Raw genomic sequence first — 26,944 nt, forward strand, 5'->3', positions numbered from 1 at the left:
TTGCCTTTCCTTTCAATCTCTTCTTCATTTCAGTCTCGTCACTGCAATAGTTTGCAAACTGCAATACTTCATCAATGGGTTTTGCTTGCCAGAAAATCAAATGACTCTTAAGCATGTTACCAACTTCAGGCCTCAATCCTTCAACAAACTTGAACATGAAATGAATCATGTCTTTGGGCTCAATTGTCTCTGTACCACTGTAATGTTTGAGTGCCTGCAACAACCTTTCATAATATGCACGTTTTTTTGCTCCTTTCCTTACTGAGCTGTCCTATCAATTCTCTGGCAATCAATATTTTAAGGAGAAATTATTGTTTTCCGAAATTCAATCACTTTGTAATAGCTTTTCATTTCTTTAGGAGATGGTGCACCTGTAACTGGATCTCGAGGAGGCTCTCTTGTCGGCCAATCAACACTTCTTTTGCCCTCAAGCCATAAATCAGCTGGGACTACTATTTCTTACAGAGTATTTAAATCCTCCTACAGGCATTTTGCGAGTTTCACACATCTATCTGTTTGCTGGTACCATTCCACTTATTTCTCTCTCAGTATCGGGTAATCATTTGTGAATAATATAATATCACTCCTGCTCTAAGTGAAATTTTCCCTCTAGGAATTTCTCTCATTGGTGATATCTTTACTGAACTAACAGTCTAATGTGTATCAGTAGAGTTCAAATCTTTTCTTTACCCATATGCCTTCCAATGTATCTAACGCTCCCCATGTTTGAATACTTTGAATTAATTCTCCAATGTGAATTTTCATTCCAGGTGATCTCATGTTCTCAATGTCTTTAGAATCTAATTCTAATCTGTACCTCCTTTTGAATGGTTTAGATTTCTCAATATCTACTTCATATTTTTACTGCAAGTTCTTATAATTTCTGATGTGCCTATTCTGCTCTGTTTCTGACATATTTACACATGAAGTGTAACTCATTTTCATCATACAAGTCAATTCTATTTAATTCAAGAGTTCCTTCAATCATTTCATTTAGTTCTAATTTTAATCTTGATAGGTTCAGTTTTATTTCCCAGTCAGCAACTGTTTTCATTGCTGATGCTCGACTCACTTTCTCTAACCAATCTGTTAATTGCTGAGCTGTAAAGCCCTGTAAAGAAACATTATTATTCACATTGGGCATGCATTGTGGAGTATTACATGGCGGACCTATTACTCTCTCAGGTGTCATCAGAATTGAATTTAGATCTGACTTTGACTTCTCTAAACCTTGAGAAATACTGGAATAAGTTAATTATGTAAGCCGACCTGTTTTGTTAAAAGTCTGATTCATTGGAGTTATAACTTTGGCAGTAGCATTGAGTTTCACCATTTCTGCATTTGAATTGAAAATAATCTATACATTATTCTCGTTATTTTCCTGGGCATACAATGATACAACTGGACGAATTGTGACAGTAACTGTTAATGCTTCTGGGCTTGATTGAACGTTCTGATTTCTTGAGCAAATGACTCCAGAAGCCTGACCTGGAAGTTCTGAGGAACTTGTTTGCATTACTGTTACTGGAGTAAATCACAAAGTGCCAAATTTGGTTGATGTACAATGACCTCCGTACTCTCGCCCTTTGGAGTATGTACACTCCCTAATCAACTACTTGGAGTACGCAAACTCCCTATTTCTTTCACACATCACAATTCACCAGCGATTTGCCAAAGTATTACAAGCACAAATCCTACTCAAAACTCAAACAATCAAATTTAATTTCAACAAGCATTGCCAAAACCAAACTTATCAAATTTCATTTCAACAAGCATTGGCAAAACCATAATTCGCCTAAACAAGCATTTGTCAAACCCAAATTTCCACAAATCAAAATTTCAACATGCATTGCCAAAAACAAATCTCTCAATTCTCTCCTATTGATATAAAACCATCAAAACCTGGACATTTCTCTCCTATTGAGAAGAAACCATCCGCTGCTACCAAGTTCTGTGGGTGTGTCAGACCTTGTTTGTTTTTATATTAGTATGATAAGGTGACACGTATAGGGTAAGTCATCTATTACCCTCAGAGGTGGACTCAGAACTTTTGACTCGGACAGGAGGGTGAAATCATCCAATCAGATAATATGAACAAATAATCATCAAATATGACATCAAATAATCAACATAATCAATCAATTTAAACACACCATGACCAATGTGGCCTTGAATCACCACACCAGTTTAGTAAAGTTTAAACATGTATTGTCTTCAGGTTAACAATGCTAAGATCACGTAAATCATGTGCAAGACCAAATCATAGAAATACAGAAACATCACTAGCTATATAAACGCCTGAAGAATCTCCATTTAATCAAATCATTTATCATTAAACTATCCAAAAGAGTAATGCAGAATAACAATAGAATCAAGTGAAAAATAGAAACAGCATTTGAATAAATTGCAGTTGGGCAGTTGAATAAATTGAAAACAATTAATTAACAGTCAAATTTAGACATTGGATCAGGCATCCCTAACTATTAGTCTAATTAGAAATCATGTGTGGTCTTCATGCAAAAAGAAAATAAGACAAACTAACTAACCATGGCGCTAACCAAAATAAGCTGTTGGGTTTTCTAAGGAAGAACAACCTGCAAGAAAGACAAATGCACATTGGTTGTACCTCTCCTAAATGGATCAGCAATTAGTAAGATCTTCATCAGCAGGGAGCAGGAACATCAGGTCTTCATGGAACAGCATCAGTACATGAAAGGGAAACAGTTCAGTAAAGTTGTTCCTAATATAAATGAACTGTTAAAATCATAGGCAAGAACTAAACAGCAACATCCAAATGGGACTCAGAAAATTAAGAAGTCACAAGAAGCTCAGAAAATAGACAACTGACTTACATCGCCTAAAACGTTGGTATGTTAAAATCCCCAAAATTACAAGATTGTGTCTATTGAACAGATTATGAGGTGGTTTAGTTTGCAGCCAATAAAACATCATCTGCATGAGATGTATCTTTTTTCTTTTTCTTCACACAGAATTGGATCAAGCTGTCACTCCTCTCTCTTCTCCTGATATCAGCTTCCGCACACAAATTACATTTAAACTATGTGGAAACACTACATGTGCTTCCTGCCATAAATTAAACTCGAGCAAGGGCAAAATATGCAACATGAAAACTTGACATTGAGCACTAAGGCTCATTGTTTAACTATCAGTCTTTATCTCAATAAAATATGCCACTCCCGCTTTAAGAGCAGGACAGAAATTTCCAGTGTGCAAGTCACACAGGATGTTTGAAGAAACATTATTTTGCAGAGTTAGCAGCATATTTTAAAACATGGTGTTTGCAGAAAATTACTAAAACATGAGGCATTTTAATATTTCATTTAAATTTAGACCTTCATGTTTTAGTACACAATAATATTTTATTATTACATGTAATTATGATTAAACAAAATATGTTTTCATTAGACACTATTCAATTTCATGTCGAACTTCATTGTGGCTGACACCAGAGCAATCACATTTCTACCAAAACACACAATTTCATCTAGGCCTTTAAATACCCATCATTTCCCATAACGTTTTAGTGACAGATTTTTTATTATTAATGTTTGCTTTCTAACAAGTGTTATTTATAATTCCTTGTATCTTGCTCTCAAATAAATTCCCAAAGACGCACCTACGCATTTTGCAGCTGAATAGAAAAACATACAATGGTCCACTTTAAAATGTTGTAGTTAACAAAAAAGAGAACCGTTGACGGCCCACATGTTAATTTTGCTGATTTAAACAATACACCTCTTCCTTGCTTTTCAAGAGGAAAGAGTATGATTTTGGAAGTGAAAATTATATTTCATAAGTACATCTGACTTCATTTTTAAGAGCCAGAACTTTCAATTCTCTATAGGTTGTCATATCTATCCTCTTACATTAAAAATTGCTATGTGCAGAGTGCAATAGCAATGAGGTTATGTCACTCCTCACCCACTATTAAGAGAGAGCATAGTCAGTTTGTAAAAAAGTATTCATTTGTTATAGAACACCGAGACAGACAGCCTGCAATCTTGATCATGCCGCAGCTGTGAGGAAATAACATCTAAAATCTATGTAGAATGCAAGCCACAAATATATCCTAAGTAAAGTGACAGATGTGGCAGACAGTTATGTCATGTAATGTCATGACTTGTCATGTCTTGTTGTATTACATTATACCATGCTATGTCTTTTTATTACCAAGCCCTTTTTTCATTGTACGCTTAATTTATAGTATTTTCAACACAGGTGGTTACAGACCTTCAGATAATGTAATGAACAATCCATAAATGTTTCTTTGACTTGTTAACACAAGGGGGAGGAAGCACACTGCCTCTTATCCCAGCAGTGTTCACCCCATTTCATACTTGTAAATGCAATATACTTACTTCAAAGTTGTTGTAGTTTTTCACTAAAGTTGGTGCAGGTAGTGCTGTTATCTCTAGACAAGTGTTTCTGGGTTTAGCCTTTTATCAATAGAGAGCAGAGGTAGTAGAGAGCAGACAAAAATCACCTGGGGTTGCTGGTATGCTGACCAAGTCTTAACAGGTTACAGTATCACTCCACAGGCACACAGGTGCATCCCAGGTGAGCTTGAAAGCTCATTGGCCCAAGGGAACCTTTTAAACATAAGGGGCTAGGGAGCACACTGCCTCTCATCCTAGCAGAGTTCATCCCATTGCATCCTGGTAAATGCAGTAGACTTACTTCAAAGTTGTTGTAGTTTTTCACAGGTAATGCTATTGTCTCCAGGCAGGTGTTTCTGCGTTTAGCGATTCATCAGTAAAGAGCAGTTTCTTTGTCTTGTGTTGCGGTAGTTTACTCTAGCTGTGAGTTTCCAGAGATTGATTTGTTTCACAGTAAATGTTTTTTTCCTAAGTGTTTTAGCCATGTACTGTACAGGGAAAGGTAACAGGACTTGGAACGACCATTGTGTTGAAGTTGTGTTGCTCAGAGCAGGCGTTAAAAGGGGGCTTCCAGTATTTCTAAGGGGCCCCTTTGTACTCTGCAGGAGTAGCACCAATATTTTGGTGCTACTCCTGCAGAGTAAATCAAGAGCGTCATGGAAAATTATGCTATTACCCCTATCCTGTGCCATGGTGTGCCATAATTTAAATATGGTGCAGACATAGTGGCGATAGAGGGCCGCTAAGGGGTGCAGGGAAAGTGACACTGCACTTGGTGCAGGGCCTCTTTCTATAAATCTGCCCCTAAGTGCCCATTTAAAAAATGTGCTGTCTGAAAATGACGGTGCGCTACCACACCATAGTTTAGTAGTATATTTGTCATAGTGTGTTTCAAAATGCATCACCGGCTACATACCACGCTCTTAGTACTGTGCTGATCAAGGGGCATTGCTCATTTTCTATACTTGCACTTGAATTTTTTTACAATCTTTATGACTTCAGTGTTTCAGCACCAATGCTACATACTGTTTTATTTTGATATCATCATAGCCTTCTAGGTTGCAGCTGTAATGAAAATTAAAAAAAAAAAAACTTTCAGATGGGCATCTGAATCCTAAAAGGTTATTTTAAATTAGCAAAATTGTGCACTAGCCTTTAGGCAGCTGTCAAACATAACATTGACACCAGCTGTTTTCACAGTTATTTCCATTTCCTTTCAGATCATTCGCTTCACATTGCCAAATAAAGAAAGTATCTTCTGTACATCTAGACCATGATTCACCTACATCACATTATTATAGCAGAACTATTTTGTTGTAAAAGTGTTTATTCTCAAATCTCAAATTCAGCTATATACCAGTTCAGTATGTTTGAGACACTTGTGACCCTCATTGATGTCTATTTTTACTGCACCTATTGCTGGCATTCAGAAATAAAATATCTTCCTCAATACTATTTTGATGGCCTTAATAGTGGCCTTTTGAGACATTGTTGTCTGGACTCTTTCCCCCATAGTTTGCAATAATCATAGAGTAGTTAGCTACATAAGAAGTCATCTTCATGATGCAAAGCGCAGATGTAAACTGAAATGTGATAGCAAAGGTAGGTCAGGCCTTTAATGACCATATGTACACTGCCTCACTATTATGGAACGGTACATTTTTTAGGATGATAGATGTTTTGGGTTGTCGCCGCTATATAATGGGAACATCATCTCTTTTCTGTCCTCAGACCAAATTAAATCATTGACCCTCAAAAAGAAAGAAAAGTGAATGGCAGGGATAAACTATGGCATCTAAAATATTGTACTCTGTGGGGCCATCACTGGCTGATACACTGCATCCTATTTTATCTCTTGATCATGACAGAGTCTCACATCTGCCTGCTCTTCCTTTATTGTCACAGTGGTAAATATTCTCCATTTCTTTTTACTGGTACTCGTGATTCGTGAAAAGTGAAAGAGTTGTGGGAAAGTTCAAAATAAAGAAATCCTTAGCCAAATTATATTGTGGTTTTCCAGGTTTCCAAAAGACCTTTGGCACTCGGCCACCAGTTTCTCGATACTTGCCTTATGTCACATGTTCACCATGATGCTGTGGATCTGGTGCCTCAGGTGTTGTTTGGTTTGTGTTTTCTGAATGAAGCAGCTCCTATGGTCTTCCAAATTGTTTCTTGTCCATTGACTCTTCAAAGTGCTTCGCACACACCATGACTCCACTCCCTTGTCTTCTCTTTGTTTATCGGCTTGCTCCACCATCTCTTACTCTGACCCTCTTCTCTCTTGTAGTGTTCCTCTTCCAGATATCCAGATTCTGTTCACTTCCTACCGGGGTTACTGCAGTCTAGTGTCTCTATTGTATTGAGCGCCCACTTCCTATTTGTTCAACTAGAGAAAATTAAGGACCTCATTATGACCCTGACAGTCACCAGACTGCCAGGGTCACAATCACAGTCGGACCATCACCAAAGTGGCAGTCTGACCGTGACATTACGACTGTGGCAAAAGTGCCACGGTCGGACTGTCGACACTGGCACTTTTCAGCCACCAGACGGCCTGGCGATGCCGGTGGTCTCAATCCGACAGGGCAGTGCTGGAAGCAGCACTGCCTGGGTATTACAACCCCTCTACGTTTCACTGCCATGAAAATGCTGATGGTGATGAGTTGCTGGGGCCCCCAGGAGGGCCCCTGCACTGCCCATGCACTTGACAGGGGCAGTGCGAACCCCCCCGGCCAGCCTCTGGCCGCAAATCACTATCTGCATAGCAGACAATGATTTGCGCAATGGGTGCTACCAGCACGCCATGCACAACAGCATTGCCGCTGGCCGTATTATGAGCCTTCATCAATGTTGTTGTGCGTTTCCCACTGGGCCAGCAGGCAGAAACTATGGGCCATATTTATACTTTTTGACGCAAAACTGCGCTAACGCAGTTTTGCGCCCAAAAAATTTGCGCCGGCTAACGCCATTCTGAAGCGCCATGCGGGCGCCGTATTTATTGAATGGCGTTAGCCGGCGTTAGCCGACCGGCGCTGCCTGGTGTGCGTGAAAAAAAAACACGTACACCAGGCAGCGCCGGCGTAGGGAAAAATGGCGTTTGGGCGTCCAAAAATGGGGCAAGTCAGGCTGAAGCAAAAAAATTGTCTTAACCCGATTTGCGCCATTTTTTTTGGGCGCCCAGACGCCATTAACATGACAAAGACAGGAGTCATGCCCCCTTGCCCAATGGCCATGCCCAGGGGACTTCTGTCCCCTGAGCATGGTCATTGGGCATAGTGGCATGTAGGGGGGCACAAATCAGGCCCCCCTATGCCACAAAAAAAAATACTTACCACAACTTACCTTTTCTTCCCTGGGATGGGTCCCTCCATCCTTGGGTGTCCTCCTGGGGTGGGCAAGGGTGCAGGGGGTGTCCCTGGGGGCTTGGGAGGGCACCTCTGGGCTCATTCTGAGCCCACAGGTCCCTTAACGCCTGCCCTGACCCAGGCGCTAAAATCCAGTGCAAATGCGGGTTTTTTTGTCCTGCCCACTCCCGGGCGTCATTTTTGCCCGAGAGTATAAATACGACGCATATGCATCACAGTCATTTTTTAAGACGGGAACGCCTACCTTGCATATCATTAACGCAAGGAAGGTGTTCACGCAAAAAAATGACGCTAACTCCATGAACTTTGGCGCTAGACGCGTCTAACGCCAAAGTATAAATATGGAGTTAGTTTTGCGTCGAATTTGCGTTGAAAAAAACGACGCAAATTCGGCACAAACGGAGTATAAATATGCCCCTATGTTTCCGCCCACTAACCCAGCAGGAAACTCACAATAGGGCCAGCGGGAAGGAGACCGTACTGGCAGTCTCCTAACCTGTGGGAGTTTGGCGGGGGCCTTTTCCGCCCGCCAAACTCCTAATGATAGCCTAAGTGATGAGAAAAACCTGGATAAAATGACAGCATTCACTTTGAACCAAGTAATGGATTTGGGTAGCAACCTATCAAAACATACTCTATTATGACAATGGTTAAGTGATGGACAGCATGATCACCATAGTCAGCCTGGTGGGTGGGTTTTGTGTATTCTTCTTTTAGGCAACCCAAAAACCACCATAATTTTCAGATGCTTTTATTTAAGATATTTTTGTTCAGTGTCACAAATACAACATTGTTCTACCTTATTCTTAGTTAACAGTTTAATGAACCACTTTAGACTGAAAATTAAACGGTCCCATATAAAAAGATATCGACCATTTCTCACATTTAATTATTCTCTATTCTTCTTCATATACATCCACCTTTGCAATGAGGATTTATGGTTAGTTCTTTGTTATTATTCAGAGAGTATAATGTTGTCCGTTCATTCAAGATTAAATTATTTTGAAAGAGCTCCAGTCTTTTGATGAGATTATGTAACCCCTTATCATGTTTTCTGCTAAAGAATTCTACTTTTAGGCTCACATTTTTACGGGCTAAAGGTAGAGCGGCCCATTTTGACAATAATTAGAGGAGGAAGAAAATACTTTTGCATCCAGGCGAAGACTGGTAATTTGAACGGTTCAGGTGACACACACGACGAAATATCTAAATGTATCCAAAAGTAGAAACTGACACCCACGCCAATTTAATGAAAAAAAAATGATCAGGAAAATGAGGTGGCATGATTAATGGCAGCAAGAAGCTGTAAACTAAAAATGTTTTTAAGTGTCTCATCAATAGTACAATTGGGGTAGAGAACTGAATTGCAAAAAAAATGTTGATAGAAAACTAAATATCTCAAAAGAGTTTATTGTACTGTGAGTTATTATTGGCTTTTGTTCTTTAGGGATAACAAACTATTTGTAGCGATTGATATTATCAGTGCACCTAAACATTGTTTTTGAATGTCATCTTACAAAATGAATAGGGACCTGTTAACAGGAAGTGAAATTCTGGGTTTTGGAGAGAGTATGTTTTTCTTGATATGTCAATCTCTACTAGTACTTTGGGCCTGAATTAGAATTTGGTGGACATGAGACAGTCTCCAGAAATCAGTGATTATAAGTGCTGATTATTGGCCTATCTTCGGGTCTGATTTTTATAAAATCAATGTCTACAGCCACAGTAGGGGGGGAACTGCCCTTCAACAATGCTGATAGTTGGAGACCCGTTAGGTGGCAGAGTTTTTAATTTACCTTGATGCACAGTCTCATAGCATTACCCTGCAAACTGGCAATATTCCCGCTAAATTGAATTCTTCTGTCATTCAGTTGTCTTAAATGGAGCTCGAATAATTCCAGTCCTCTAATTAAGCATTACTTTGTGCTGTGATATGATTAATATTTGTGACTATTGCTAACTGTGAAAAACGCTATGTGTAAAATAAACATCTAGGATGAATAGATTGTATAATTGGATTATTGCTACATATTTTTTTTCTTTTGGACGATAAAGTATTTGTTCAGTGTTATGTTAAAAGTGCATCTGTACATTGTTGTTTTGGACATCTCCGAAAATGAATGAGGCATGAAGTAAAATTCTAGATTTTGACGAAGGTGTGTTTGTCTTTATAGGTAGCTCGTCAGTATTCACAGCCTGAACTGACCATCCTATTTATCCTATTTAGAGCCTATAAACATCAATACACTTTGTTTATGGTAGGTAGGCTAGCTGTGGTTCTTTGGCATATGTCCTGCATGTGCCCAACTCTCAATCAGGCCCACAATCTCAGTACTCATGACATTTATTAAATAGAAACTTCATAAGTGTGCACATCCCTAGTGCTGATTATCAACAGTAAAATCAAATAAACAGGAAGATAGGAACCTTTGGATTGTTGGCACAAAGAGTCTCTGCCAGTTAATGTAATTATTTTGTCAATCAGTTGTATACAATGACGCTAACATAATTCCAGTGTTCTAATTAAGTATTAATTCAATCTGCAAAATATGGTTTAAAACTTTTCAGAAACTGTTAACAATACTTAATTGCCTTAAAGGACAGTTCATCCACAAACAGTAATGGGCTTAACAGTGTTGCTTAATTTGTTCATAATCACTCCACCAAATCTCGAAAACTAAGGCAAAATTTTCTGATACACTGTGAGAAAATATGTTACGATAATCTCTACTGCTGTACTACAGCTGGAATCCTGCAATAGTTCGTTTTCTCTTTGATACAAGTAGAGATACTTTTCTGCTTTTGACACTGGGAAACATGTTCCCATCTCTGTGTGTGGAAGACAATAGCCTTGCCTTTCTTTGCCCTATGCATGAAAAGGTGACCTCCCAAACCTTTCCATCAGCACAGATGATAGCATATAGTGCATGTCAATTGCTGCAGCATCACATACAGAAGCAGGAATCTAAATTCACTGCTCACGATTTAATGTATCTTTCCCAGCAGCTGGAGGAAAACACATTCTGCAGTCGCTGATATCTGCTCTCTCAGCTGAAGTAACGCTCTTAGAAATGACAGACACAGTACGTGTATCCCAAGAACTTCAAGTCCTTCAAAAGTAGAAATTAATTCAGAAGGTAGTTTCAGTTTTTGTGATTCATTATTAAGCAAGCAGGAAGAATCAGTTAATCGTTTCTCATTCTGACAAGGATGCCCAACACTTTTTCATTTACAGACAACGCCACATGGAGATTGCCAAGCACCTTGTAGTTTTTACTGTTAATTTCCTTCGGTGCTTTCCAAGAGCTTCAGAATCTACTTTTATCTGAAAAACATTCTTATCTCAAAGATCATTTGGCCAAGCAACTAACATAAAAGTTCCCATTTCTTAATATATACCCCCCAAATACAGCTGTGCGCTGTGGGAGCTGGGTGTAGAGCCTCTCCACTGTCAGACAGAAAGTCAACATCTGCTATGCATGGCCTTTGGTCATTCACAGTGGGAGTTACATATAGTGCCTGGTCTCTGGCAAAGCCTTGCCTCCAACCTGCCTCAGCTGGACAACCACTGTGGCCTTCGTGCTTTGTCTATGAACAATGGGTATTTCTGGCATATGACCATGTCCTGTGTCTAACATGGTGTAGGTGGTCTACCCAGCTGCACACTGCCTTCACTTGTGCATAGGGGTGGCGCAGTACAAGATCTGGCCACCAGCTAATTCCTGTTCACATCACACTGTGGAAAAAACAACTCAATTTCTGTTGGTTTCTGTTTTTAGATTTTGTAAGGTTCTCCTATTGGAGCCCATTGTTGATTCATGTTTTTATGATAAAATTATTTTTATATTTTTCCTTAGCTTTTATACTATTTTTTCGTAAATGTTATTTTAAACTATTTTATTACATTTTTGTGTTCTTCATTTTTTAAAACTTTGAAAGAAGGCTCTATGGCACCCCCTTTTTAAGTTCTGATTCATGGACTGAGAGATAAAACTTTTGTTTGTTACCCCCAAACAAATGATTTTTTTTTATTGCTTGCAGTAAATTGATAACATCTATCTTGTGCATTCTTCATCTTCTGTACCCGGGTTGAAGGATGTTCTTCTAACTGCCCTCTTGTTGCTGATTCCGCCTTTCTCCTTGGGTGTACTCTTTTGGGTACGTGAATCTGAGATATTTTATCATGCCACTTCTGCCATACAAGTACACCTCAGGAAACCACCAATACAAGACCTACTCACAAAAAGTGCACATTAACTTTCAGGTGTTCACTGTCTTCTCCCCTATGGGCCATGTAAAAAGTCCACATTAGTGATTACCTTCCTAAATATTTAGCACTGCCAGACCTTGAAGCAATTACCACTTCCACAACATGATCTTGATGTGAAACTGCAGAGGACTGGCCTTGATAGGATCCTTCTGATCTTCTGCTTTCTCCTATCTGTTGTGTTGACATAATGGTCACATCAGAAGTTTATCTCTCTCAAGCACAGTAACAAGACTCCAACTTGGTCTAAAATGTGGAAGTACATTTAAAGCTGTTTAGTTGCAATCAGGAAAATGATACGCTCAAACATTATAAAAATAATTCATTTTCTAACCAAACATAACTTTAAAAAAAAGAGTTAGCATCCTGTCAGTGAAGTGGACCTCACTGGCTTGTTGGTACCTTGTGATTTTAGAGTGGTACCTCCACTCTGGAGGGAGTTCTCTGGCACTTTGTGAAGCCATGCAGTCCTCTGGGGTTCTTTAGAGTTTTTCCAGTTTTTCAGCATCTCCTCAGCAGTGATTGTAGGCTCCTGGGTGCAGCAGGCAAGGTTGGGCACCTTTTCTTGGTGCAGCAGGTCCACAATTCTCATGTCTTTGATCTTCTTGGTGATGGTCTATTTCTGTCCATCAAATCTGATTTTTTGGTCTAGGGATGGCCACTAATTATTGTACTTAGTGGGCGTTTTAGGGGAAACCTAGAAGTGACCACTGGGTCCTCTACCTTAGAGTGGCTACACCCACTAAGGCCCATATTTATACTTTTATTGCGCCGCATTTGCGTAATTTTTTGATTCAAAAGTGGCGCAAACTTACAAAATACAATTATATTTTGTAAGTTTGTGCCGCTTTTGCGTCAAAAAATGGCGCAAATGTGGCGAAAAAAGTTTAAATATGGGCCTAAGTGACCACTTCCTGTTGGCAGAGGCCTCTTCCCTACACCTGATTCGCTATTTTTCTTCCATCCAAGATGAAGAAAAATGAAATGGAAAGGTCACCTCTCATGCAGCACCTTGGGGGTGGTGCATGCTAGGTGGGGACACTCCTCCTGTCCTTTGGGTTTCCAGCCTTTGCTCCCACCAAAAGTGGGGGTTTGCAACCAGGCAGCCATCTGCTGCTAGCAGCAGGCCTGGGAGTCAAATTTCAAGGGCGATGAGCCCTTTGAAGCTTGGCGATAGGATGGTGCACATTCCTGAGGTAGGGGGAATTGGCATCTCCACCCAGGAAGGGCTTTGTTCTGAATCCCAGAGGTCAGAGGCCCTCACCCTAGGGATGCAGACTTATGGAGGTGGAAGGCTGGATGTGACCGGCCAGCATCCATCCCAGGGTAGTTAGCTTTTGCAGGGAGCACCACTAAGGTGACCCCTGGGTACATTTTATAATAAATCCAACACAGGTACCAGTTTGGATTTATCAACTCAGTGTTCAGAGTGGCCATCGTGTAGCTATGAAACTAGTACTGACCAGTGTCCAGCAATGTTTTTAAAATGGCTGCTCTGTTCACTCACTATGTCCCAGATTTGGCAAGGACACTGTGGGGGCATATTGCTCATGCAACTATGCTCTCAAATATAGTATAGGGGGCCCCTCTGCCTTTGGGCTGGAAGTACTGACTTACCTATATTGCATACAGTGTGTAGTGGACAGGGCACACAGGCAGTGTGTTTAGGTTTGCACCAGAGCACTCAGCCTACTATGGTAGGACTGAGTGAATCTGGATGCATTGCCCTGAAGTATGGCACAATCAGTGCTGCTACCCTCAGGGGTCTACCCTTAGTACCACATGCCCTGGGTGCCTAGGTACCATTTACTAGGCACTTATAGTGGCAGCCAAAGGGGTTGCCAACTGTGCCAATGCATCACAACAGTTTAGGGAAAGAGCTCTGGCCCATGGAAACTGGTTAGCAGTGGCCTTCGGCACTAACACATTCTAGGTGGCTATATCACATGCAGGCAAAAGATGGGGGCTATCCATGTCATCAAAAAGAGACCTTTTTTTCAGAAGGCATTGACCAAGTGTGAGGTGCACTGAGAGTGCAGGATCACAGGGGAGGGAATTAAAGCAAGAGCAGGATGTCTTCAGATCACTTTATTGTTTATTTGCCTTGGAATGTTTGAAATGGGAGTCCACAGAAAGTTAATGATCTTCCTCACTTGATGCTTTAAATTGGTTAGTATGTTGAGATAGGTGCATGATGAGCACCCAAGTACATACATTGTTGTGTCCCTGGATTGCACCATGGCTCACTCAAAGTGGGGCCAGTGGGACACTGTGCACACATCCGGTCGAATGATTGTTCTGCTACTACTTCATCTGGGTGGCACTCTGCAAGGTCCATTGACTTTCTTTATGCTTCTCTGCGACTACATAATAATTGGCAGTAACTTCTAAAATTGTTCTCAAATTCAGGCCCTGATTTAGAGTTTGTCAGGTGGATTGTGTATCCCCATGACAGAATACTTCACTTCTGCCATGGTGAGGGTACTCCGCCCATCAAATTTAGAGATCTCTGCTGGCCCAGTGGACATCTCTTGCATTTCCAGGAACCACCATCACTTTTGTGCCAGATGGCTCTGTCATCATGACATATACAAACATTAAACTTTCAACTTTTTTTATTTTCAAAAGCAAAATCAGAAAGCAGGATTGTTTTTTGGAAATTAAAAAAAAAACAATGGCCCCCCTCACCGTACAAGGTTTCTCCCATGGCTTTGTGGTTAGTCTGCAGTTTTCTCTGCCCCTTACCATGAGGTTTTACTTGGCTGTGGACAGACAGTTCAACCTAGCTATTTCTCTATCCACACTAAATGGGGCAAATAGACAAATAGCAAAACGTCTAATGACCATCTGTAGGAGGCTGGCTTGGTTTATTGGGTGCTTATGGTACTTACACTTTATACCAGGTCCAGTTATCCCTTATTAGTGAAAAGTAGGCAGTGTCTAGAAACCAGGTTGTCTAGAGGTAGCTGTAGCTGAGAAGTCAAGGCATATCTAGGAGACATGCAAAGCTCATGCAATGCCACTGTAGTCACACAGTACTCACACATGAAAGAAAATACTCATGGCCATATTTATACTTATTTATACAGTTGTGCGTCAAAAATTTTAACGCTGGCTAACGCCATTCCAAAGCGCTATGCGGGCGCCTTATTTATTGAATGACGTTAGCCGGCGCAGCTGACTGGTGTGCGTAAAAAAAAATGACTCACACCAGGCAGCGCCGGCGTAGGGGAAAATGGAGCTTGGGCGTCAAAAAATGGGGCAAGTCAGGTCAGAGGCAAAATTTTGGCCTCAACCCGATTTGCGCCATTTTTTTTGACTCCCAACCCCCATTGAAATGACTCCTGTCTTAGCACAGACAGGAGTCATGCCCCCTTGCCCAATGTCCATGCCCAGGGGACTTATGTCCCCTGGGCATGGTCATTGGGCATAGTGGCATGTAGGGGGTCACAAATCAGGCCCCCCTATGCCACAAAAACAAAAAACAAAAAAAATACTTACCTGAACTTACCTTAAGTTCCCTGGGATGGGTCCCTCCATCCTTCGGCGTCCTCCTGGGATGGGCAAGGGTGGCAGGGGGTGTCCCTGGGGGCATGGGAGGGCACCTCTGGGCTCCTTCCGAGCCCACAGGTCCCTTAACGCCTGCCCTGACCAGGTGTTAAAAAATGACGCAAAAGCGGCTGGACGTCATTTTTTAAGGCCCGCCCACTCCCGTGCGTCATTTTTGCACGGGAGTTTAAATAAGGCGCACATGCCTTGGAGTCATTTTTTAGAAGGGAACGCCTACCTTGCATATCATTAACGCAAGGTAGGTGTCCACGCTATAAAATGACGCAAACTCTAAGATCTTTGGCGCTAGACGGGTCTAACGCCAAAGTATAAATATGGAGTTAGCTTTGCGTCGGATTTGCGTAAAAAAAAACTACGCAAATCCGGCGCAAACAGAGTATAAATATGCCCCTCAGTGTTACAAACATGAAGGTACTTTATTTTGGTGACACAACTCCCAAAAATACCATAGAGACGATACTCCCTTAGGACTTAAGTAATACACAAATTGTATACACTAGTATGCAGAAATGTACATAAAAACCGTTGGAAAACAGTGCAATCAGTGAAAATCACAATAGTTAGGAATGGGCCTAGGAGAACACAAACTATATACTAAGAAAGTGGAATGTGAATGTTGGTTTTCACCCTAGGCTAGTGTAGTGCGTAGAAGGGTGCTGGGAGTATTAGAAACCACCAAAGGTAAGTACTAGAACCCACCCCAGTGCCCAGGAAAGCAGGAGTAAAACACAGTAACACTAGAAAGAAGATTGTGCAAGAACCAGAAGAGACTGCAATACACCAGCATTAGATTCCTGAACCTGAGGACCTGTGGAAGAAGGGGACCAAGTCCAAGAAGCACAGAAGAGTCCAGGGAGAACAGGAGCCCCTGCTAACCTGGATGAAGGTGCAAAAGAAGATCCACCTGGTGAAAACGAACAGTCAGTATTGCAGCCAAGAAGACAGAGTCCGATTCCTGGTTGGTGCACCTTTTTTCCAAAGGGAGAGGGTGTAATACCCCTCTCCCAAAGGAAATCCTTTGTTCTGCCCTCCTGGGCTTGAGCTTTTCAAGCAACAGGAGGGCAGAAACCTGTCTGAGAAGTGGCAGCAGCTGGAGCTGCCTGGAAAACCTCAGAAGGCTGGAATGGCAATACTGGCAATATTGGCAATACTGGGGGTCCTCTAAGGAGCCCCTAGAGTGCATGGAATACAACCAACCAGGGGTGTATGATTCCAATATGTTTGATACCACAAATGCCTATGTTCCGAGTTACCATTATGTATCTGGACATAGGTAGTGACCTATTTACAGTACATATGTAAAATGGCGTCCCCGCACTCATGAAGTCTGGGAAAATGGTCCTGCAGGTCGGGGGGCACCTCTGCTAGTGCAGGGGTGCCCTGTGTAGGAGGATGACCTGGTTTGCAGTGGGTACCTTGGGTACTTACACCTTGTACCAGGTCCAGCTATCCTTTATTAGTGAAGAAGTAGTGTTCTAACAGCTTAGGCTCATAGAGGTAGCTATAGCAGAGCAGCTTAGGCCGAACTAGGAGACACACAAAGCTCATGCAATACCACTTATAGTTACACAGTACTTATACACAAGTAAAGAAATGCTCAATGTTACCAAAAAATAAAGGTATTCATTTGGGTGACACAGTACCAAAAATATCTTAGAGTCAATACTCCTTCTGGAGGTAAGCATTCTACACAATATATACACTAGACACCAAAATTAGACAAGTAGTTAGTCATAAACAGGGCAAACAATAGGAAATCCTATAGAATGCAATGGGAGATAATAGGTCTAGGGCCAACACAAACTATATACTCAGAAAGTGGAATGGGAATCAAGAATTCCCCCCTAGACAAGTGTAGTGTGTGCAGAATCGCTGGGAGAGTAAGAATACAGTAAAGGTAAGTAAATTAGCCCACCCCTGAGCACAGAAAACCTGGAGTCAAGTACTACAAGTTTCCTTAGGACACACTACACCGCGTGAAATGGATTATTGCAGTAACCAACCAAGTCTGCAAACAACAATTGCTGGATTCCTGGACCTGAAGATCTGCAAAAGAAGGGGACCAAGTCCAGAAGTTGAAAGAAGCTCCAGGAAGGACAGGAGCCCCTGCCAACCTAGAAGAGGGTGCAAAAGAAGAGTCCCTGGTTAGTTGAAGACTGCAGGAATGCATCCTAGGAAGATGCCAGTGGGTTCCTGCATGATGCAAAGGATGTCCCATGACGTGAAGATGGATGCAGATGTGATTTTGTGTTGGAAGTAGCCAACAAGCCTTGGTTACGACGAATAAGCATTTTGCATCAAAATGGTGCTGGCTGGAACCAGGAGGGACCTGGGGGTCTCAACTCTGTGTGAGGAGGAAGACAAGACTCTCAGTACTTTAGAGAGCCTTCAGGATGCCAGACAGCATCCACGGGAGTCCCAGGACATGGGGACAAAGGAGGTGCATAATGCAGTTGGTGCAGCACAACAAAGGAAGGTCCAACGCCACCGGAGAACAACTCAGCAAGTTGAGCATTGCAGGATGGAGGGCTGGGGACCTGGCCCAGGCTGTGGATGAAGGAATTTTGCAAATAGTGCACAGAGGCCTCAGGAGGAGAAGAAGATGCAGTACACAGAGGTACCGTCGCTCTCATGAAAGGCAAGGTCTTACCTCCTCCAAATTGTGTCAGCAGGATCTCAGTACAGTCTATGTCGATGGTATCCACCCTCTGTGTCCTCAGGAGCACGCTCGTTGCTGTGAGAGGTGTCCAAGGGTACTGGTTGTTGTCTTAGAAGGTGCCTGCGTGAGCAGGGGAGGGACTCCGGAGATTTCTTCAGTCCTTCTGGTGCAGGAAGAAGACAGGGAGTCCACAGATCGTGCACACTGTGCAAACTGTTGCAGTTGCTGGCTGGAGCTGAAGGTGCAGAAGAAAAGTATCTCTTGTGGATACTTTGTTGCTGTTACAGCGGTTCCTGGAGCAGGCTGCGGTTGATCCGACATCAGAGGATGAAGTAGTAGTTGCAGAGGATTCCTGAAGGAAACGTGCAAGTAGAATCTGAAGAGAATCCACAGGAGAGACCCTAAATTGCCCTGAGAGGGGGATTGGCTACCGTTTTAGGTAAGGACAGATCAGGAGGGGTCTCTGGCGTCACCTGCTTGCACTGGCCAATCAGAGCCCTCCAGAGTCCCCCCACACCTTGCAAAGCAAGATGGCTGAAGTCTGGGGCACACTGGAGGAGCTCTGGGCACCACCCCTGGATGGTGATGGAGAGGGGAGTGGTCACTCCCCTTTTATTTGTCCAGTTTTGTGCCAGAATAGGGGACAAGTAGTGCCTGAATCGGTGTAGACTGGCTTATGCAAGGAGGGCACCATCTGTGCCCTTCAAAGAATTTCCCGAGGCTGGGGGAGGCTACCCCTCCCCAGCCTGTAACACCTATTTCCAAAGGGAGAGGGTGTAACACCCTGCTCTCAGAGGAAATGCTTTATTCTGCCTTCCTGGGACTGAGCTGCTCAGACCCCAGAAGGGCAAAACCCGGTCTGTGAGGTGGCAGCAGCTGTAGCTGCAGTGCAAGCCTCAGAGAGCTGGTTTGGCAGTACTGGGGGTCCTTGGTGGAGCCCCAGGATGCATGGAATTGGCTCCCCAATACCAAATTTGGAATGGGGGACAACTCCATGATCTTAGACATGTTACATGGCCATATTCGGAGTTACCATTGTGAAGCTACATGTAGGTATTGACCTATATGTAGTGCACACGTGTAATGGTGTCCCCACACTCACAAAGTACCGGGAAATGGCCCTGAACTACGAGGGGGCACCTTTGCTAGTGCAAGGGTGCCCTCACACTTAGTAACTTTGCACCTAACCTCCAGCAAGTGAAGGTTAGACATATAGGTGACATATAAGTTACTTAAGTGCAGTGAAAATGGCTGTGAAATAACGTGGACGTTATTTCATGCAGGCTGCAGTGGCAGTCCTGTGAAAGGGTTTGTCTGAGCTGCTTATGGGGGGCAAAAGAAATGCTGCAGCCCATAAGGATCTCCTGGAACCCCAATGCCCTGGGTACCTAGGTACCATATACTAGGGACTTATAAGGGGGGTCCAGTGTGCCAATTGATATTGGTATATAGAGTCACTAGCCTACAGTGACACATTTAAAAGCAGAGAGAGCAAAATCACTGAAGTTCTGGTTAGCAGAGCCTCAGTGACACAGTCAAGCACTACTGACAACACACACATTAGGCCACAAACTATGAGCACTGGAGTCTGGCTAGGAGGGTCCCAGTGAGACAGGCAAAACACACTGACATATAGGTTTTTATCTATGAGCACTGGGGTCCTGGCTTGCAGGATTACAGTGACACAGTAAAAACACACAGACACACTCACAAACAGGCCAAAAGTGTGGGTAACCATGCTAGAAAGAGGCTACTTTCTCACGCCCTCCCACACATGTACTTTGCACCCTGCCCTCAGGACTGGAGGGAATTCTATAAGGGTGACTTATTATTGACCTGGTGCAGTGTAAATGGCAGTGAAAGGGTGCATGCACCTTTTTACGCAGGCTGCAATGGCAGTCCTGCAGTAGCCTTCGCATGGGCTCCCTATGGGTGGCAAAAGATATGCTGCAGCCCACAGGGATCCCCTGGAACCCCAATGCCACAGGTACCTAGGTACCATATACTAGGGACTTATAAGGGGACACCAGTATGCCAATTGTGAGACAAATACTGGGTTACCAGTATGCAACAACCATAATTTAAGGGAGAGAACATAACTACTGGGGCACTGATTAGTAGGATCCCAGTAGACACAGTCAAACACACTGACAAACAGGCCAAAAGTGGGGGTAATCAAGTTAGAAAGAGGCTACTTCCCTACACCATCAGCAGTGCATGTCGGCCGTGGAGATGGAGTAGTATATCATTGAGATACTGAAGTTACGTCTGCATCCAAATGTAGCAGGTGAACCTTAAGTTTGCTCATTACCCTCTCCACCAAACCCAAAATTGGACACTCATGTGCTACTCGCTGACTGTTGATGACTGTCAATGTGTGATTTCTGAATGGATGTTTGTGCTTGCACCATTACTGTATGTGAGGTTCTGATGTGTAACTGTTTAGATATGCGTTTAGATATGTGGCTCTAGCAGCCTGCTTGTGCTTGCTTGTATTGTGTGTATATGTCTGGTGTGTATATTCTGACACAGTAAGTGTGTGTGTGTGTGTGTGTCTAGTTTACTGTGCCTGTTAGTATTAGCTCTGTGACTGTATTTGAGAATGCTTTTGTGTGTTTACTACTGACTCTTTCTGTGTCTGCCTTGTGCTGTGACATCTCATATGTAAACGCTTGAATGTTTCTGGTCTATGATTGCTTGTGTGTGTCTTCACTGTGGTTGCACACTTGTGGTTTCTCTGTACTGTACCTGCATGTGTACTTGTGCTTTGAATACCTGTGTTTGTCTGTTTTGTGGTTGCCTATGAAGTCATGTGCTTTGTGACTGCTTGTATGTGTCGCACTTGGTATTCTTTGTATGTCATGTGTGTCTCTACATGGATTGACTGTGCATCAGCCTGCATCTGCTCAGTGAGACTGTGTAGATGAATGTGTGTGTGCTCTCTGACTATGACTGCTTCTTTGTATGGTTGTCAACTACCCAAATGTAATGAGTGTGACTTTAAAAAAAATCCTGCTTTTTAGTCACCAGTTCTAAGCCTGTAGGTCCATGTTATGAGGGTTAAAATAAAACTACATTACTTGCAATCTTAAAATGGTTGGCTGAAAAATCTGGACTGGCTCAAGGTCCCACCCATCCACCACTATTTCCAAAATAGTATGATTTACAAAAATATTGCCATCCCATACTTAATTAGCAAAAACACAAATATTGAAGACAAAAATAATATCATACAAAATATCTATTTTAAACCATATTGAAAAAACAAATATTGTAGTTTTTAACTCCTTAGCTGCTGTTCCCCTCCTCAAGTGTCAAACGTTTTGTGGGCTATTTGGTGTAGTTCTTGCTTAGCCCTTCATTCTGAGAATTCAAGGATCTGTGGATTCCCCAGAAGGGATTGAGAAGATAGCCAAGGGTTTAGCCAAATTGTAAGTTTTTGGGGAAAATAGGAAAAAAAGTACTTTGGATAAAAATATCTTTATTTTCATAAAAACGGCATCAACAAATGGATTGCTTGTGCTAAAGTCACCATCTTCCCAGCCTTCAGGAACATGTACAGCTGCATACAAAATGATTTTTATGACAGTTTTGGCATTTTTCAAAGAGGTGCCAATTTTCCTTTTTTTTCTGCTTTAAACCAACTTCCACTTTGTGTTGGATACCAGGGTGAAACCCATTGGTGATCCAGGAAAGCTATATATTTCTGAAAAGTGGGCAAACTTCCAAAATCAGCAAGAAGGCACACTGGTAGATTCCTCAAGGTTTTCCAAAAGAAGCTAAGCAGTGAAATAAAGAAATGTTGAAAACGAGTAGAAAAAAACTGCAGTTTGTGACAATGAGTAAGGGCCTAAATATGATCTTGGTGTCATTGCTGCAAAGATCATCAATATGGCGGGGGGAGCCTGCCATCAAGGCGGCATCCTCACCCCCATTATATTATTATCTTTTCACCGGACTGACTGGCAGAAACATCATATTGCGGTGTTTGCACCTGTCAGCCCAGTGGAAACAGTGCAGAGGCATTGGCTCCCTAAGGGTACTAAGACCAATGCTATCACACACAAGTACCTGTGGAATGCAAAGCAGACAGTGGACATTCTGAGGGTGGTGACTGGGGGTCCCGGAACTGCCCACAACAGGGTTGTGGCCAGTGCAGGGGGTCCCCCGGTGGTCCTCAGCACTGCCTTCCCACCAGCCTTTCCATGGTGGTCCAACTGCCATGGAAATGCTGGCAGATAGGCAAGTCATGATCAGCACAGCGGTGCCAGACTCGACACCTCCATGACTGACCACAACTCTGACCACCACCAAACTGTTGGGTTCCCTGATCCTGGCTGAGGTGATAGTCTCCTGGCTATCCAACTGCTAGGATTGTGATCTGCCAGTCGGACCGCCAGGAGTGGGGCAGTCCTCAAACCACCAAACTCGTAATCTGGCCCTTAATCTGTAACTTTCTGGCATGATGGCTGATTTACAAAAGCAATGTACTAATATGTTTGCTAGACCCTTTTGGTTGTGGTTTTTAGATTTTCCATGAACCCTAGGTACCCAATGCCAACAGCCAAGCTTCAAAATACAAAGGCTTTTCATTGTGAACTCTGTGTAGACCTCTACATATGGGGACATATATAGAGTGAACAATAGATATCAAGGTAACCTATGTGTTTCTGAAATGGGCCTAAGATATGTAAGTTAGGAACAGTAGTTATTTGTACATATCTGAATTTGTGGGCACGGGTTGGAGCATATGACTTACAGGGTGTTTTTCAAATGGTCTTCTTTGCTACACACAGGCTTAAATTTGGAAAGAACAAATGCTGCAAAATCTGATTAGTAATAACAAATATCCTACTACTCAATGCTCCCATGTGACTTCTGATAAAAATGGTACCTCACTTGTGTGGGGAGGCCTAGTGCCCACAAGAGGAAACTGCCCAAAATGCAACATGTAAACATCACATTTCCCACTCAAAACTAACCTTTTCTTTGCAAAATAGGTGTGGAATCGCATTTTACAGTTCTTAGGTATGCTAGGCCTAGTGGCCCCTGTGATACACAATGACAATCTCTGCACAGGCCTATCATTAAGGAAAGAGGCCTACAAATGTAATTCGCTACTGCTAGGAACGCATTATGATGCACAGCTTGCTCTCTGAACAGTCATCATGAAATGTCATTGTCATTGCATGCTAGCTGAAGCAATCTCCCTTCTGGAAAGTACCAGTCTGAGTATGTGATGTTCTCAAGTTCTGTCACAAGATGGACCATGCGATATTAGGCACGTAGGCCACCTTGTGTTAAATCATTGTCTATGCTTTTTATTACTATATATGGTGTGATAGGAAGAACCACCTTCAGCCATAATGGAGAAATAATCATACGTCAATGTCAAGAACCAATAGAACGTTGAATTATGTTTGTGGTTTAATACTATAAAAGATTGTGTATTACTTCCTTTAATCAGGCTGTTCGTGTACAACTAGTACCGAGCATCCTCCATGTACATGTCTTTCTATCTCTAATAAATTCTTTATGTTTACCTAGAAGAGATGGCTAACGGTCGTTTGTATCCTGGATGGGTGCTGAATAATTAGGCTTCTACATTTGGTGAAGAATGCGGTCTCGTTCAGCGGATGACTCCCTTCAGCCCAGCTCCTGCTTCGGCCGGCCTACTACTGAACAATTGGACAAGGCCCCTCCTGTGACGCAGGCTTGGGCTGTCGTGAGTATCTATTGCTGCCTCGTGATCCTGCTCTCGCTGTTTGCTTTCTTGTATATTCAGTGTAAATATCACGAGACGGGAAGGTAACTGATTTTTTTCGTTAATGTGTTTCCTGCATAGTGTTGGTGATGGATTTATGGTTAATATATATATATACCGTACCCCTTAGCCTGCTCTTCTTTATCATAGCATTTTTTCTCTGTCTCCAGTGGCATGCCAAGGACATTTCTTCCTCTATTGCGGGCTCCTCTAATACACCTTGTGAAAACATTCAGATGGTTAACTATAGCCGTTCGCCGGCTGCTGGCATTCCGTGTTAATTCAGTCCTTCCATTGTATTACACCTTTTCCTTCCTCCCTGAGCTGCAGCTGTGTAATTAGATTAGCTTCCTGTATTTCATGTAGCTTGTTACTGTTAAAAATGAAGTCCGAGGAATAGAGGCAACTAGCGGTGTTGCTTCAGAACACAGCGCGAGTCGCTGTTTGCAGTCCCCAGCCGGAGGGGCTGGGGCGGATAACTCTGGCCAGAGAGGGTGTTGTAGGCGCCAACTCCAGGTTAAAAGGGCGTTGCCCAGATGTGGAATGGTAGTGGTCCATTCCAGAACAACTGGCAGGTGGTGCCAGGGTCTATGTGTATGAGAATGGTAGTGGTCCATTTTAAAGGAACTGGCAGGTGGTGCCAGGGTCCGTGTGTATCGGAATGATAGTGGTTCATTCCAGTATCGGAATGATAGTGGTTCATTCCAGTGGAGGAGGCAGGCGGAGCCAGGCTCTGTTTGTCGTGTTAGCCAATTGTTATGTTATCTGTTTCCTGTGATATTGCAGCTCTTTGAACTATGCCTATGACATATTGAACTATCGGCTACTCATGTAAAATAGTGTGAACTATAGATGCTGATTTGATTACGTGTGTGTGTGTGGAAGTGTTTTTTTTTATCTATGAATGCGTGTGTGTGTGAAAGTGGTTTTTGATCTATGAATACGTGTGTGTGCGAAAGTGGTTTTTGATTCGTGAAGGAAGGGTTCACCACAAGGTGGTGTACTGTGATTTATTTTGACTGCATGCATTTGCGCTTTAGGATAAGAATTTTTAGAAAATTTAAGACTAGGTGGGTGGACTCCTGGGCGGCATAATACCGATTTTTATGACAATTGACTGATTTAATCTGCCAACATCCCACAGTACAAACACCACCCTGCACTCACTACATATTGATACAAGGGGTGGGAGTAGGATCACCCCACAGGGCAAGTTGTACTGTGACCCTTGTCTATGGTTCTGCGTCACATGTGGTTGCCTGACTTGTTCACCGCTATTGCATTATCTGTGTGTCACTGGCCACAGATATGGTCTAGTTTCCAATATCATACAGCCGCACCCTGCCCCAGGGCAGGAAAGCAAGGGTGTGATATTCTTATCTTTCCCTCCTGACTATTCTGTCATCTCTTGATTCGCCCCAAAGGACTTCAGTGTGGACGCCGTCACTAGCACCTTGGGTACTGTCTGTTTTCAAACTTTGTGTGCGCTAAGGTGGACATGGCTGGCTGAGGTGTGGCATGAACGCAGACCGGCTTCCTGCTTTTACTAATAAATGATTGTTGTTGGCAGAGAGAAGCTCTGTGCGTGAATGCACCCATTGTTATCCCTTCTGTTTCACGGGGTATGAGCGGTGTAAAGAACACACCGACACCCTAGTGTTTTTTGGAGCGATTGTAATTGTCTTTGTGTTATGTAAAGCAAAGGCAAGGGTAAGAAAGCCATGGGGAACCCTCTCAGTAAAGACAAACTGGACACACAGCAACCTAGCCCCCCTAAGGACAGTCCAGCATATCAAGTAGCTACTAAGGAAGGCTTACATGCACTATTGTTCTTAGAAAAATGGCATAAATTGACAGCTAAAAGACCAGACTTGCAGTTTCCCATTACTGGCACCTATGAAATGAACACCTACCTGAGACAGATGTTGACTCTCAAGGGACGTAAGACAAGGGGTTTAGAATGGGACGCTTAGTTCGCATGGACCTCCTATTTAAAAGAATTACAGATGACCAGCGATGTGAAAAATAAAGTACATAAAACAATGTTGGAATGGAAGAATGAGGGATGTGAGAAGAGTAAGATGAGTGAAAAAAGGGAAGAGTGGAGAGAGAAAAGAATGGAGGTGTTGGGTACATTCCTGTGTGTTCCTGTGGTAAGTGCACAACCACAGGAAGAAAGGGAAAAGGGAATGACAGAGGAGGAGGTTGAAGACCCACTCATTGAAGACCTCCTAACAGGGAGACTAAGTAGAACAGAAGCGCGGGCAGAGGAGCCAGCGCAGACAGCACCAAAAACAACAGTAACACAACCCCAGGAGCTATCACTGGCACAGAAAAAGGCACAGACAAATGAAGCACGCCAAGTGGCACTGAGGTTGATAAGAGAGGAAATGACAAAAGTAGAGTTAGATGGGTTAAATGAGCATGAAATGTTGGAGGAAGTGAAAAATGAAGTGGTACATATGGCATTACAATTGGATAAAGAAAATGAAAAATTAAAGGAAAAAGTAGAAAAGAGAAATAAAAAGATTAACTTACTGAAGAGACAGTGGAAACAGCAGTTTCAGGATACAACGCTAGATGAGGTTAGAAGCGTAACAGACCTGCAGGAAATAACCACAAAACCAAAATGTTAGAAGAAGCGCAAAACGAGGATACAAATGGAGGAAGGAGAAGAAATAGCTTATCAGGAAACATGTCACAAGGAGGGACGCCTAGTAGCTCCCCCAGCATGTCAAGAAAAACACCCAGTAGCTCCCCTGGTATGCAAAGAAAAGATTTTTTTTTTAAATCAGAAGGGAAATTGTGTAAGTCTTTAATGAAAGACCTGGTAGATGGGAGGCAAAAGTTGGTGGACTTAAAGGACGAACTGACTAGGGCATACAGGGAAGAACTGGTGACCTTAGCACACACAGAATTAAT

The sequence above is a fragment of the Pleurodeles waltl genome, chromosome 1_2 (genome assembly GCF_031143425.1).
Source record: "Pleurodeles waltl isolate 20211129_DDA chromosome 1_2, aPleWal1.hap1.20221129, whole genome shotgun sequence".
NCBI lineage: Eukaryota > Metazoa > Chordata > Amphibia > Caudata > Salamandridae > Pleurodeles > Pleurodeles waltl.